This window comes from Paroedura picta, chromosome 2, assembly GCF_049243985.1.
Source record: "Paroedura picta isolate Pp20150507F chromosome 2, Ppicta_v3.0, whole genome shotgun sequence".
Classification (NCBI taxonomy): Eukaryota; Metazoa; Chordata; class Lepidosauria; order Squamata; family Gekkonidae; genus Paroedura; species Paroedura picta.
This window is the reverse complement of record NC_135370.1, coordinates 45,855,746-45,871,318: the sequence shown is the minus strand read 5'-3', so window position 1 is coordinate 45,871,318 and position 15,573 is coordinate 45,855,746.

The window sequence follows — 15,573 nt, the reverse complement described above, 5'->3', positions numbered from 1 at the left end:
GTAAAGGTATCCCCTGTGCAAGCACCGAGTCATGTCTGACCCTTGGGGTGACGCCCTCTAGCGTTTTCATGGCAGACTCAATACGGGGTGGTTTGCCAGTGCCTTCCCCAGTCATTACCGTTTACCCCCCAGCAAGCTGGGTACTCATTTTACCGACCTCGGAAGGATGGAAGGCTGAGTCAACCTTGAGCTGGCTGCTGGGATTGAACTCCCAGCCTCATGGGCAGAGCTTTCAGACGGCTGCCTTACCACTCTGCGCCACACGAGGCTCTAAAGTGTGTTTAGTGATAGCCAAATCAATACTATCGTTTTCTAAAAAATTTAAAAGAACAGTAAAAGCAACAATGCAATTAATGAAAAGCTCAGGTAAATAAAAATAATTTTCACCTGACGCTTAAACTCAGTAAAAATAACACAGGAAAGATCTCTGGGGAGGCCCTTCATGTGGTACCCACTCCTCTTCAATTCCAGAGATAGGATAATATGAAGAAGGAATCTGAAGCTGATCAACAAAATCAGAACAATACTATGAGAGCAGACAATGCTTTAGGCATCATGGTTGCAAGTTATGTAAGGCTTTTTAAAGACCGTTTATGCACTGGGAACTTCACTGCCCCAGCAAGTGTGCAGGAGCACAAATCGGGGGCAGATGAGACACACTGGGCCAAATGCTCCTCCATGTGAGTGCAGGAAAAGATAGGACAACCTGCCACAACTAAAACTAAAGCTTGCAAACCATCATGAAACCTCCAGTGCATAAACGGTCAAAGTTAAAACCAATCCTGTGAACAGAACCTGAAAAGGGAACTGGAAACGAATAGAAATATTTGAACACTGGCAAGATTATTTCCACAAATGGCCAATCCCAACCAATCACATGCTACCATATTCTGAACAGTCTTCAAAGGCAACCCCAAATGCATCACATGACAGTAATCCAATGTGGATGTTACCACAGCATGGATAACTGTGGGAAGCTGATATATAAGGTTTCTTTGGCACTGTCCTAGTGGACAGCCTTTTTAAGAGGCATGTGGGTTCATACGACATTGAGCTAAACATGTATGACAGAAATAGCATTTCATACATCTGACCCAGTTAGCCTTTCAGACAACTTTCAATTAAAAGTTGATCACCGCCCTCTATCTCTCCTTCACCACTCCATTCGTTTCAAAATTAAAGCCTTCAATGCCTGAGTTGTGCTAGCTCATTTCCCCAATATTCATTAACAGCTAGAAATATGAAATAAAAAGGCCTCCAACTGCATTAACCAAATGGGAGATTAACCCGAGCTTCAGGGAAGAGGGCCAAGGCTTAAATCTGAGGAGACACCTCTTCCCATAGCAGAGAGACGCTTTATGGATCTATTAAGGACACCGATATGACAATATTTAAAGCACAATGACGAAGAAAAGACAGTCACTCTTTTCAACGAATTATAGAATCCCTGAGGCTACCATGAGGGTTGGTGTGTGGTACAGTGGGAGTTGCAGCATGTTCTTAGTAACAATGTTGGTGAAAAGTTTTGCTCGCTGTACTTTCACTTGTCAAATAGAGCAGGGGTAGTCAACCTGTGGTGCTCCAGATGTCCATGGACTACAATTCTCATGCGCCCCTGCCAGCATTTGCTGGCAGGGACTCATGGGAATTGTAGTCCATGGACATCTGGAGCACCACAGGTTGACTACCCCTGAAATAGAGCATTTGTCCCAGATCTTATCCATCCAAGAGGCACTAACTTGCCAAGCATACCCACAGATACCGCCAACAGCTGATGGCAGGTCAATGGCTCTTACTTTCTCACTGAAACTGCTCCCATTTATAGACTGATAGAATCATAGAGTTGGAAGGGACCATACAGGCCCTCTACGCCAACCTCCTGCTCAGTGCAGGATCAGCCTCAAGCATCCAGGATAAGTATCTTTCCAGCTATTGCTTAAAGACTGCCGGTGAGGGGGAGCTCACCACCTCCGTGGGTAGCTGATTCCACTGCTGAACTACTGTTCAGTTGACATAAGGATACAGAATAGGGTATAAACAAAGTTGGGGTGCATGTCAACCTATTTCACAGCCTGGCAACTAGAAATGGTTTCAGAGACAGAAAAGGTAGGTTGGAAGAGATCAGCAGACTAAAACAAACACAGTTGCGTACTCAGTGGAATTAAAATACCCTGGAAAGCCTAAAGCCACCTAAAACCCTGGACTACTAAAGAGCTAATTTGTTGCGATGCAATCCTAAACAGACTTGCACTACTTCTATTTGTTAACCAAAGGACTTGGATTAGTATAACTGAGCTTCAACTAGCATTGCAAACACACAAAATTCATTTTGCAAAGAAATCAAGGGTTTTGTAACTCTCGGTGCTGATAAAGACTGTGGCCGCTAAAAACAGATGCAACTTAATTGTTCAGATAGCTGAAAGAGCTTGAGTATTCTGGCAAGGTCTCTCAGCACAAAAATTAACGAGAAAGGCCACAATGAAAAATTGCTACCATATATATTTTTATTCTCCTGTGTGACGCTTTCTGGTTCTTGTGACCCCTTGGAGTATGTAGCTGCAGAGTGTCATTTGTTAAAATGCGATAACTCTCTTAATTGCCACTTTCCAAATTCAGCCCCGATCGCCACTCATTATTCCAGTTTGCTACCACTTGGTGAAAAGAGATCGGCCACCGAGCACTTAAGGAGTCAGAAAAAGCGTATTCTTTCGAGGGCCGTTCGGTTCACACGAGGCAAATGGAACCTGACACCAGGCTCCGGTTTGCGGCGAGAGGAGCGGACAAGACATCATCGGAAGAGAACGGTCGGTGCTCTTTATCCCAACTGACACAAACTGTCAACAGGGTCTGCAACGGAATTCTGTTCCCCGGATTACTTAAAGCCATGCCTCGAGTCTGACAGCTAAGCCTTCAGTCGACGCAGGGTTAAATTTAAAAACCCACCGACGTTTACCATGAACCTTAAACAAACTTACAGCAGGTTTTTTGCGTGTGTGTGTGGTTTTTTTTTTTTGCTTTGAGTCAACTGACATTTTTCTTTATGTTTCATCAGTCGTATCTGAGTGATCAGACAGCCACGACACGTGGTACACCCACCAGAATTATTATCTAGACCAAAGGCCCAAAGCTCATTGTAGCAGGCATGTAATTCTTTACAATGTATGCCACGTTAACTGTGTTGGGTTATCTATTCAACAGCTGACTGAGCTGGGCTCTCTCAGGCTCTTCTCAACAACCATGTAAGAAGCAATGACAATTGTACTACTTCATAACGGCCGCATGGAACTCTGACACACACTTCACAGCAACCAGTCATCTATATAAACCAATTTCAAGAGCAAAATTGCATGGTGCCTCCACTCTGTTATAAACACAATGATACCCACTCAAAGCTGATAAATGTACTGTATTCCTCTAGAGCTTTAAAAGAACAAGTTCCTTGCATCTGAGGATTCTTCCTGGCAAATTAGGCCCTCTTTTGTGTGCTAGTCCGTAATTTAGTTTCACAGAGTCTCACACTTGGTAAATCTTTCTTTAAAAAAAGAATACAAGCAAGCCCTAGATATTAATATTCTGCTGCCTTATACTAAAAGGCTCTTATTATCTCCTTCCCCCTCCCTTCTTGCAAAGCTATTGTAACATGCTGATGAACTAAAATCAAAAGCAAAGTATTAACGGTACTGAGTAATTATGGTCTTAAACACTAACTCCCTAGCAATTTTCAAATTAGTGACAGTATCATTTCATAGGATTACATGCAGCATAATCCTTGCAATGGGATAAAATATTACAGCAAACAGAAGGCCCTTGAAAAACGTTCAGTGTTAACCACTGTGGAGCAGGGGATATATGAAAGATTAATAAATACAAATTAAAAACATTTTGCCAGATCAGAACTTGTTTAGTTTTACGAGTTGGCACTTTGACACCTCCTCCCAGATCCTGACGTTTTGAAGAGTTCACTAGCACACTCCATCACAGCAATGCAAATTACACCAAGACACAAATCATAGTAAAATTTATGAGATTTGGATTTTGCAAATATTGTCGGTTTTCCATCAGAAATTCCCATTGAGATGGTAAACACTATTTCTCTGTTATATGCGATATGTCATATGCTCCAGGTCTTATGCACTGTGTACATAATATATACAGTAATGTCAAATATGGGAGAAATGAGGAAATAACCTTTATTCCATTAACCCTAACAATCCCTGAGGGGGGGGGGAAGAAGAGGAAATAATAATTGTTGTATTAAAATAGAAACTCTAGGAATTCAGATTAGCAAGATACAAGAAAAACTTACTGATCAAGTGTTTTATTTCTTGTCTTTCAGTCATTCTGTATTCTACCATCTTTTCTACCATCTTTTCCTATATTGTTATTTTTCTAGCTGTTTTAGCATTTATATCAAACTACTGGGATATACATACACAAAACGCAGATTCATGAGACTTAGGGGAGAATGCCCACCTCATCTCCCTAATCACTTGACAAGCATCTCACCATTCCCCTCCTCCCCTCATTCACCTCATTCACCAATATTAGCCACCCTCTCCCTGGTTTAGTGTCAAAAGGGAACATGGGGAGGGGGGGGGGCAGAGGCTTCTCCTCCTCCTAGCTCACCTACCCAGCTCCACTATTCCAACATCAGCAGCGGTTTCAGTGGTAAGAGAGAAGATGGGGCATTGCTGAGGATTTCCCCACCTCCCTGTCCACCTGCTTTCAGCGCTGCCATCCGAGCAGCAGTTTTAGCATCAGGGAGAGAATGGGGGCAGAATAAAAATAACTATTCTTATAGCCCACCCTTCCCTGTAAGGCCCAGGATGGGTAACAACCATCTTAAAAACAATTCAGTATTGCATAATAAGTTATAAGGCCACTGTATTAAGTAATTAAGGCTTTCAAATGTTGAAAGCCGCTTATCTTCAATAAATATCCTTATCACAGGGGTGTCAATGTGCTGAGGGGGTTTTCCTGTTTTGGTGGATGGATCTCGAGAAATTTCAAGGTAGGTAGGCTTTCTGTCCTGCTCACTCACTTGTCTGTATTCAGTCCTGCTGACTCAGTAGGTGGTTTGGAAACACCGGGGGCATTGTAGCCCCTGAGTCTGGTGAAGAATTATCTGACACACACTATTCCTGTGAGATCATCTCAGCAGCAGACAAGCAAGAAGAAAGATTCTAGAAAAATTGAAGTTGTTCTGTTTTTTAAGGGTTTTTTTTAATGTTTCCCCCTTTATAGGTTCTGAACTTGTAAGGAAACCTAGGGGAGGAGCCCACATGTTCGGAGACAATTTTCTCTTCTGTAAGTATAGTACCAATCTGCAGCATTATTAAGTATCCATAGATGGGGTTATGTAGACTACTATCTGTCTGTCTGTCTGTCTGTCTGTCCATCTGTCCATCCATCCAGTGGTCCCCAACCCCCGGTCTGAGGACTGGGACAGGTCCGTGGATCAGTCGGTAGCAGGCTGCGGCTCCTCCTCATCCTCCTCCCCGGCTGCTGCCTCAGGGGCTGCCCTGCCACTCTGCCGCCAGCTCACCTTTGGTGCTCTCCAGCGGCCGCCATGGCTGGGGCTCCCCCTCAGCCTGGCACTGTGCAGCTGCTGCTGGCAACGCCCCCAGCGGGTAGTGGGAAGTCAGGGGCACCGGTGGGAAAGCAAGCAGAGCAGGGGCTCAGGCGGCAATGTCCTTCGGCAAAAGACTTCCCCCCCGGTCCGCAGTAAAATTGTCAAGCGTTGACTGGTCCCCGGTGATAAAAAGGTTGGGGACCACTGGTCTATACCACCGCTCTCAAATAGTCTTGTGGTGGTTTACAATGAAACAATAAAATATAATAACCCCCTAGGTAAAGATAAAGGTATCCCCTGTGCAAACACCGAGTCATGTCTGACCCTTGGGGTGACGCCCTCCAGCGTTTTCATGGCAGACTCAATAGGGGGTGGTTTGCCAGCGCCTTCCCCAGTCATTACCATTTTACCCCCCAGCAAGCTGGGTACTCATTTTACCGACCTCGGAAGGATGGAAGGCTGAGTCAACCTTGAGCCGGCTGCTGGGATCGAACTCCCAGCCTCATGGTCAGAGCTTCAGATAGCATGTCGCTGCCTTACCACTCTGCTCTAATAACCCCCTAAAAACCCTTTAATACATTACCATTTAAAAGATGGTGATACCGTCAGAGTTCTAAACTCCCACGCCGTGTTCAGCACACAGTCAAATGAACTTTCTCATTAGGAACAAGGGCTGAACTAACCAACACTAACACTAAGGGATCCCCCGTTTGAAACACCCGGACCCCACCCTGGCCTCAACCATATGCCTGGCACAAGAGCTCCGTCTTACAGGTCCTGCAGAAAGCTGAGAACTCCGAGAGGGCCCATAGCTCTTTTGGGAGCTCATTCCACCAGGTTAGGGCCAGGGCCAAAAAGCCCTGGCCCTGGTTGAGGTCAGGCAAACATCCTGGGGACCTGGGACATCCAGCAGATTCATACCCGCAGAGCGAAGTGCCCTGTGTGGGGGGGGGGGGCATAAGCAGATAAATGGTCCCAAAGATAGGTAGGGCCCAATCCACATATAGCCTTAAAAGTAAACAACAGCATCTTGAACTGGATCTGGAAACAGACTGATGTTGATGTAAGCGTCTTTATGTGTTTAGTGCTGAGGACCCTCAGCAGCCGCCCATAGCACAGAAGCATGGGGAAGCTTACTGTCCTCCCTCCAAAGTGCCCTACTGAACATTCAATCATGCTGGAGGGGGAGATGGGGGAGGCATTGTGTGTGTGTGGTGCTTGTGCTTCGCCAGAATTATGTTGTAATGTGATCATTATCAAAGTAAAAATAATACATCAGGGAGGGGAGGGGGAGGGTGGGCAGGCAGAGACAAGATTATTGGTTAATCATTTGAGGCAGGAAACAGTAGAGGAAGCCAACACAACTCTTGCGTTTCCACTTTAGGTTTCCATGATTTTCCTCGCATGGGAGACGGGTGGAACTGGTTTTAGCAGCATTCCCAAAACATACAGCAAACAGGGAGTGCCTGAATCACAAGAAGTTTGTGTGGAATGCTTCTAATTCTGTGGAGCGTTAAGACGGGGCCATTGTGCCATTTCTTCCAGATGTGGAAAAGCCCCATGATTTTGGAGGAAGAGCCTAGAGTTAATCAGTGTTTTAACTATAACATTAGTAATATTTACTAATACTCAACTAATGAAATTATCCAACTAATGAAAACCACAGGGTAATTAAAAGTAGTGTGTATATAGAAAAGACAGTAAAGAACCATAGATAACATGGAAATTACAGGCAGGGGGGGAAAAAGCAATAACAGAAGGACCAAAATTTAAATAACAGGATGAAGCTACAGTGGTAGCAAAAAGAGAACTGAAGGGAGAGTGCTAACCCCTCCCATGTCACGTGACTTTGGGTACAAAGGTCACCCTCTGTGAGGAGAGGTGTGAGCACTCTCGGGAGCTTCTAGAAACTTGTTTTATGCTGGCTAGCTCTTCTCCGTGGCAGGCCTACAAACATGCAGGCTGCACTGAACCCACGAAGATGAACCAAAAGTTTGCTTTTAAAAGATGTGCCTTGAAAAAGGGAGAATACATCCAAAATTAAATAATGATAAACATGGCCACCACATCACTGAAGGCCTCCAGATTGCGGCAGCAGAGGTGTTGAGGCCTCAGAGATACACAGGACTCACAGGCTGCCCAGGAGTGCTATGGACCTGGTGCAACTACATGACCTTGGGAGGGGAGGGGCTGAGGAAGTCATGGCCTGCACACACTTATAGGGATTGTACACTTGGCACTTGGTCTCTTTCCCTTCTGGGATCCTGCCCAAGATGCACGTATGGTGCTCCATTTTATCGAATGACACTCCTGAAGAGGTGGTAGCTCCAGACCTTGTGGCCCAGTGCCAGGAGGAGAGTCAGTGGGGCAGGTCGCAGTTTGTGAGGACTTGCAGTGGCATGGTCACGCTTCACTCAGACATTGCCTTTGGGCAGCCACTGATGTTTCATGAAGGTGGGGTATGGCTTTTGGAGTAGGGCACAGACGTCTGGTTACATTGCATCCACAATGCCTTGCTTTGCTGGTTGTAGGCTTAGGAGCTGACCCTTGGCCTCTTGCATCATGGGGTGCCCTGTTTGAGTGGCTATAGGCTTGGAGCATTGGCTAGAGGGGGGCAGGAAAGGGGACTCCTATATGTGGTGTCTTTGCACTTGGGGAAGATTTCTTTAGAGGCCAGTCCCAGACTGTGCACCAGACTCCATAAGAGGTCACATGGATGTTGAGCACTACCCCTGCTGGGGAGGCCAGGTAGGCTCGCGTTTCTGGGTGGCAGGTGGAACCAGTTAGAGACTCACACCCGCTGGGTTACCCCTGTTGAATACCACCTCTCTGGGGTATTTCAATTGGGCAGGGAGAGCTGTGTTCCTTGTGAGGCTGAGTGCTCGGCAACTCTGGTTTACTGCTCAAATACTGGTTTGCTCATGATCCACAGACCGCAAGAGGACAGAGTTCTCTCATGCTGTGCTGACCCTCCTACTGGAAGTTAATCAAGCTGTGGCTTTATTTATGCCAAAAAGTATCTTGATGTGTGTGTCCTCTTTGTAGGCCTCTCTATCTGCCCTCCTGCCATGCAAACACAGCATCTAAAGCAGTGAGGAAGTAGCAGGAGACAATATATAAACATCAAAGGTTCTCATCATCAAAATGCTAAGACATGGTTAATGGTTAAAAGTAGAAAATTGAAAGGATAAGGAGAAACCTCTAGAATGACCCAATGGAAGAAGAACTGGAAAAGAAGGAGAACTGTGAACAGCAAGGACTGAAACCACATAAGTAGTTTCTGTTGAAAGTCAATACATTTCCAAAGGACAGAATAGCTGTTCTATGACCGATAAAGTTGCTCTTTTGGTACAATTATTTTTGAAAAGGTATTGTGAAAGCACTCAAATAGTTTATGCAGATTGTAATTAATGCTTTTCACTTCTCTCATTGATAACATTATCCAACGGGGGATCCCATGGTAGTGGTTAATTTGCTCTCACTCCTGATGATGAGAGAGGTCATTTGACCGCATGCTGAAATGGGGTGGGAGTTAGATCTCAGATTATATCGCCATCTTTTCACGTTTACGGTTTTATATATTAAGGGGCTTTAAGGGGTATTATGTTTTATTGTTTTATTGTAAACCGCCATGAGACTAACAGTAAGTGACAGTATATAAATTCAAAGATAAATAAAAATTAAAATAAATAAATGGAAGTTATTAATCTTTAGTGAAGAGTGGCAATTGTATTCTCCATTTAAAAGAAAACATTTCCAAGAGGGCAGCAATGGAGACAGTGACTCGGATCCAGTGACGGTTCTGCTAAGCCTTTGTGTAATGCAGACATTTGTGTAAAGCAGAGAAAGACTTTCCTCTTCATTGGAAGGCATTTTCACTGGTGAAAAGGGCGAAAGAAATCAGGTGCTTTGCAGTGGGGTTTTACTGTGTGAAAAGGTAAAATCCACTTGCAAACAGTCACTGAATTGGATTGAAACTTCATTATTTAGCATGTGGGAAAGCGCCTGCAGTCTCTGTTGACCACCCAAAAGCTATGACAGGAATAATAGAAATGACATGAACAAACCCTACATGGGACAGGGGGAGGGAGACTTGGAGAAGCTTGAACAAAAAGTGAGCACAATCCAATTTTCCATGCTGTAGGACCACTGATTCAGCAGTATTCAGCTTCCTAACTCTTGCCAGCAGCCATGGGGATGCCAGGAGATCACTTGTCATAGCAAATAGGCAAACCTCCTAGGAATGTGCTACCCAATTATGCAGTCTCACCTGGGTCAATGTGGTTGCTGGAATCCATCTGGGTCATTACAGAGGCAACTAGCATGGAAGGGCCAACAACACTGGCCTCATATCTGCCACAGGCTCTCTAGTCACTTAAATTCAGATCTATTTGCAGAGGGATGGTGATCTTTAAGAGATCCACCTTGACCCTAGGATAAAATGGTTTCATTAGGTCAAATGAATTAGCTTTGGTGAGAACTAGTTACTAATTGATTTTAATTAAAAATGGACATATTCTAAAAAGAAGTCGTTGGGTTTCTTTCTAAAGTGGAAGATGACAAACTGCAAATGAAGCCTTAGGTAAGCCAAACCAGTATGCCCACGCCTTTATCGTCCTTTATAGGGAATGGGGGAGGAGGGCGTTCAAATATCAAAACATAAATCATGTAATTATATTTGCTTCTGCTCTTAAGCACATTCCCTTTCAGCAACTAAAAAGGCGTTGGCATCTTTGATTCCTTCCAGCATTCTATGCAAATAAATACTTATAGCAAGATGCTTTTGCAGGAATGCAGCCTGAATTTAGCTCAGATACGGAATTAAACTGCAATCGCTTTTCGCTTCTTCATCCAGTACGCCCCGGTGGCTTGTTGACAGTGTGTTCAACGATAGCATGTAATGCTTTCAATCTTGTTCCCTTAGGTGAGTTTCTCTTTACAACTATCCATGGCACTTGCTTGGTGACGTGCGTATATAATCCTCAAAAGCTTGTTTCTTTACTTCCCTGGTAGATCGGTTGGAGGAGAGTTTATCAAAACGTTACTCGTGATCAACGAAATCGAGGGGGGGGGGATGGGACCCAACAACTGATGTGCACTCCTAAGCAGCGTTACATCCTTCAAAATTCATTGATGTCAGTGGATTTAGAAGGGTGTCGGTCTGTTAATATCGTGAATGGTGAAAGATGGAGCAGAATCTCCAGCACTATCAATGGCTCCCCTTTGCTGCAGCACAGCAGCAAAAAGAAAAGGGCCGAGCAAAGTCCTCCTTTTAGAATTTACTTTCATCTGTAGATGTTGATGCAAACTCATTTTACTCTAATTTAACCTTTTCTACTTAATTTATATCCACTCGGCTTGCCAGCTTGTAACCTGCCAACTAAATCATCCCTGATCAGCTGTCTCATGTTGAAAGAATTCAGGTTTGGAGTGAGGATGGCAGACATTTGCTTCATTTCCTCTCCATAACTAATGTCACTAATTAAAGTAGTTAAACATCTATTGGGCTAAAAATTGGACAGGTGTAAGAAAGGAAAATGAAAGGCAATGATTTAGTTTACAGACACCCAAGTGCCTTCCCCCCCGCCCCTTTTCTCCTGACCGCCAATCAAATTATATTCTCTTGCTAAAAGTTTCGGCGGACAGCACTCTGTAGATTACTTCCAAACCCAATAACAATAGCTGCATTTTCTTTATTTTTCCCCCATGGGTAATAGCTGCATTCACAACTAACTAGGGTCTCAGTCCTTGGCAGAATAGCTTCCAGATTCAGCCTACATGTCTCCTTATAACTTCTCTCTCTTTTGTTAATGAGCATGCTGCTTGTGACTGGGAAAAGGCAGTGAGTGTGTGCATTTGTGTGTGTGTGTGTGTATATATATATATATATATATATATATATATATATATATATATATATATATATATATATATATATATATATATATATATATATTCTGTAATAAGTGATTAAAACGTTCTCCAGACACATGCTGCATATGCCTATCAACTTGTGATTAATAGATGATATTAACAAGGGCTCTAGCAAACACAGCACAATATTACCAGCCATTTCATTTTTTAAAATAGAGCTCTAAGCAAACTGGTCAGCGGAGTTCAAAATTCTGGCCAACAAGGCCATCAAAAGCTTCAGCGATTGCTGCTTTCCACCCAGTAGGCTTTCTCGTCATTGTAAGCTTAAATGCTCCCATCAGGATCCCAATTAAGAATGACCATAAAAATAATATGGGGGGAATGCAGAAAACAATGGTCAGCGTTGGTGAAAAAATTGAAATAGCTGTATGAGTGGGTCACAGGGCTTCTGACATAAAGGTGACATTTGGAACATAAAGTCTCTGTGTTACGATGGTTATTCCAAAACTAATTTCAGTACTATTGGAGAGCAAAGCTTGTGAGAGAAAGCTCAGACCAGGTGAACGGATAAGAATCTTTAAGAATGGAAAATGGGGAAATCTAGGCTGCTTTATCAGGAAATAAATAATTTTATGAATGAATTGCGTGCTCATTAGAAGACAAGTTCTTACATATATTCCTTTCTGGATACTGCAATACAGAACAATTTGAATTAAATCATCTAGATTTTGGAATCACTCCGGTAATTAGAACTCTGGATAAATGACGGAATTGGATCAGATGCACGGGGTGCTTATACAGGCAGAAGGCTGCCCACCTGCAGAGGACAACTTTCTCGCCTCCCCCCACTCCTGCTGCAACCCAAAAATGTTCCCCGAGATTCTGTTCCTGGGAGACCTCAGGAGATGGCATTTCAGAGGGCACTTTTGGCCAGAGCAGAAAGGGGGTGGTGAGCACATCAGGCTTCATGAGCAGACATTCTTCCAGCTGAGGCAGTGGTTACAAAGTGGTGTGGAATGTAGGATATGCTCTAGGGAAGAGGTACTTTGAAGACAGGGAGCCCTGTTACCTCAGTGGAGCTTGCTTCCATAGCATCTGTCTAGTATCCAGTTTGGGGTAACAAAACCAGTATTTCAGAAAACACAAGAGCCCATACAGATGGCCCGTCTACCCCAGGGAGCTTTCTCACTTGGATTAACATGGGAATCTGTTCCATACTTGCCAGCAGGTGAGGAATTTTTTTAAAAAAAAATCACGCACAAGATGCCAACGTGTGGTAAAAATGGCAGTCTGTTCCCATTTCCTGTCACTGACGGAACGGTTAGCATGCAGAATCTGAAACTGGGCAGATTCTTGTGAACAACTGGCAGATCGATAGCAATAATCCCATTATTTTATAAACGGGAAAGCCTTGGAATATTGCGGAGACATCGCCCATTTTAAGACAAGGCAGCTTGGGCTGCCAGAGCCACGCGAGGATTGAATTATTAAATGTTAGAGGCGCTTATTAAAGATAAGAGGACAGATGTGACAAACAGCCATCACAGGCCAGTCACTGAAAACATCTCCTTTTTCCCCTCATCAAGTTTATTCCTGACTCTGATAAGTACTTCAAATGCATAGATTTTTGCCTTAGTTGAATCAACATCAGTTTGTCTGAAGAACTCGGTGGAAATTTTTCTTTTTCTTTTTATAGCAGGTTTGTTTGGCAGGCACGTTTTCCCCAAGATCGCCCAGCTTTAATTTTAAATTTCAAAAGCCTTGCATTTAATCCCTTGAGCTGGCCCGGTACCTTCAACCATCTGTTCGCTGGTTTTGTTATACCAACATGCACCTGCAGAGTTTTGCAACATTTCAAGCTGACTGTGGACAAAAAAAAATCAAAATAATTATAATTTTCATAAACTAAAGACTCCCATTCAGACACCACAAACTGGTCCAATGAATTTGATTTATATTTTTTAATAATGTCTAGAATTTATTTTTAAAAAACTGTGTTTCTGAGGGATACAGTGTATTGAATGCTTTTGTTCTTAATGGGAATCAGTGCGTTGCAGCATAAGAAAGTAGAAATCGCTTTGGAAATCCTAATGCTCAGACACCAGCAGTCAATTCATCCTGGAGCATCATTTCTTACTCAAAGACGGTGTTTACACAAGGATGATTCGTTATCTATTTCAAGAGTATTTCACAATAATCAGAATTAACAGTGACTCAATTGGTTTCAGGATGGATCAAAGGAACAATCCCCTCATTCTTGATTCAGTAACCAAGCATAAGTAGGGACCAAGTAAGAGCCACATTACTGGATATTGTCATCATTCACTATGGTCTATTCCAGGGGTAGTCAAACTGCGGCCCTCCAGATGTCCATAGACTACAATTCCCATGAGCCCCTGCCAGCATTCGCAGAAGTCTTTCAAATCACCAACTATTTCATCCTTTTAAGTGGAGATGCCAAGTGAAAGCTCTATCTCTGAATTGGTGTGGTGGTTAAGGACGGCAGCTTTTAAACTAGTATGCCGGGTTTGATTCCCCGCTCCTCCTCCGCATGCAGCCAGCTGGATGATCTTGGGCTTGTTACAGCACTGATAAAGCTGTTCTGACTGAGCAGTGATATCTGGGCTCTCTCAGTCCTACCTCCCTCATAGGGTGTCTGTTGTGGGGAGAGAAAAGGGAAGGCGATTGTAAGCCACTTTGAGACTCCTCCGGGTAGAGGAAAGCAGGGTACAAAATCCAACTTTTCTTCTTTTTTTTACTTAACACTTATTTCCAACAAATGAGAATACAAAAACAGAATCTGTAATGATGAAGGCATCCCGAAACAAATCCCCTAGCCTAGAAAGTCTGCTTTGCAATTCAGTTTTATCTCCCTTTGACAATACTGTTGCTTTATAACTCCAGAAACTGGAGTGCTGACGATTGTTTTGAGGAAGTTTTTGAACTGCTCCCAAATGAAAAATGGATGGCTGCAAAGTGCCTTATGCCTACAAAAAGTGGAGCGTAGTGGTGCATGATGACTCACAAAGACCACCACTCCTTCAGCTGTGCACACCTGCGAAGTGCTGTCACACAAGTCATTGCCTAGGTTAGTGGACAAATGAACAAGCACGAGCCACTTGTGTACAACTGCGCCGTGCACAGACACATCCTTAGAGACCTCAAGACTGAGCAGATCTGAGATGAAAAAGGAAAAGCCAAGTATATGACCTCCTTGGGCTGCGTAAAGATACAGCATCACAAGTATCATGTTATGAGACGGTTATAGGGCATATCTTGCTATGTGCCAAAGAGGTTTTTCTCATGCAGTTAGATAGATGATAGATAAAGACAGGCAGGCAGGCAGACAGACATATATTGTTGAGCTGAGCAGCATATAAATGTAATAAATGAAGACTCTATTTTAGAGGTTGTGCAGGGACTCCTCTTCATTATAGTATGCTCCATTATAGCACTCCAATTCTAGCTGCATTGTACATTTATTGTGCCCTGTCTTCCCCTTCCACCTTTCCTCTTAGCAATGCATTTTCCTAGAAAGGGACCAGCCATAGTTAAATAGCAGCAGTAATGCTGGAAAAGATCACGGTTGCCAGAAGCAATTTCCTGTGTCTCTTTCCCTAACTTTTGTAATATCTAGTGCATGCTGTGGATGTTTTGGTTCTGTGGCAATCAGTGGATGGTTATGACATCATGTTACTAATTTTGGTAACAGTGGACATGATGCTGCAATTTGTTATTGCAAATGCCTTGCTTTGACTGTTTATGCACTGGGAACTTCACTGCCCCAGCTCCCGTGCAGGAGCACAAATCAGGGGCAGATGAGGTGCACCGGGCCAAATGCTCCCCCATGTGGGTGCAGGAAGAGGTGGGGCAACCTGCCACGACTAAAATTCCAACCTGCAGCCAAGCATGAAACCTCCAGTGCATAAGCAGTTTTTGAAAAGTAAATGTGTTCCACTCACAAGCATCTATGGATGATTTGTTCACCACCTAAAATAAACAGTGGGTTAGATCCAAGCAGGACTTGCCCAATTCCTCTTCTTACTATAGCCCTCATCCCACAAAGGAGCCAGTTTGGTGTAGTGGTTAGGAGTGTAGACTTCTAATCTTGCATGCCCAGTTCAATT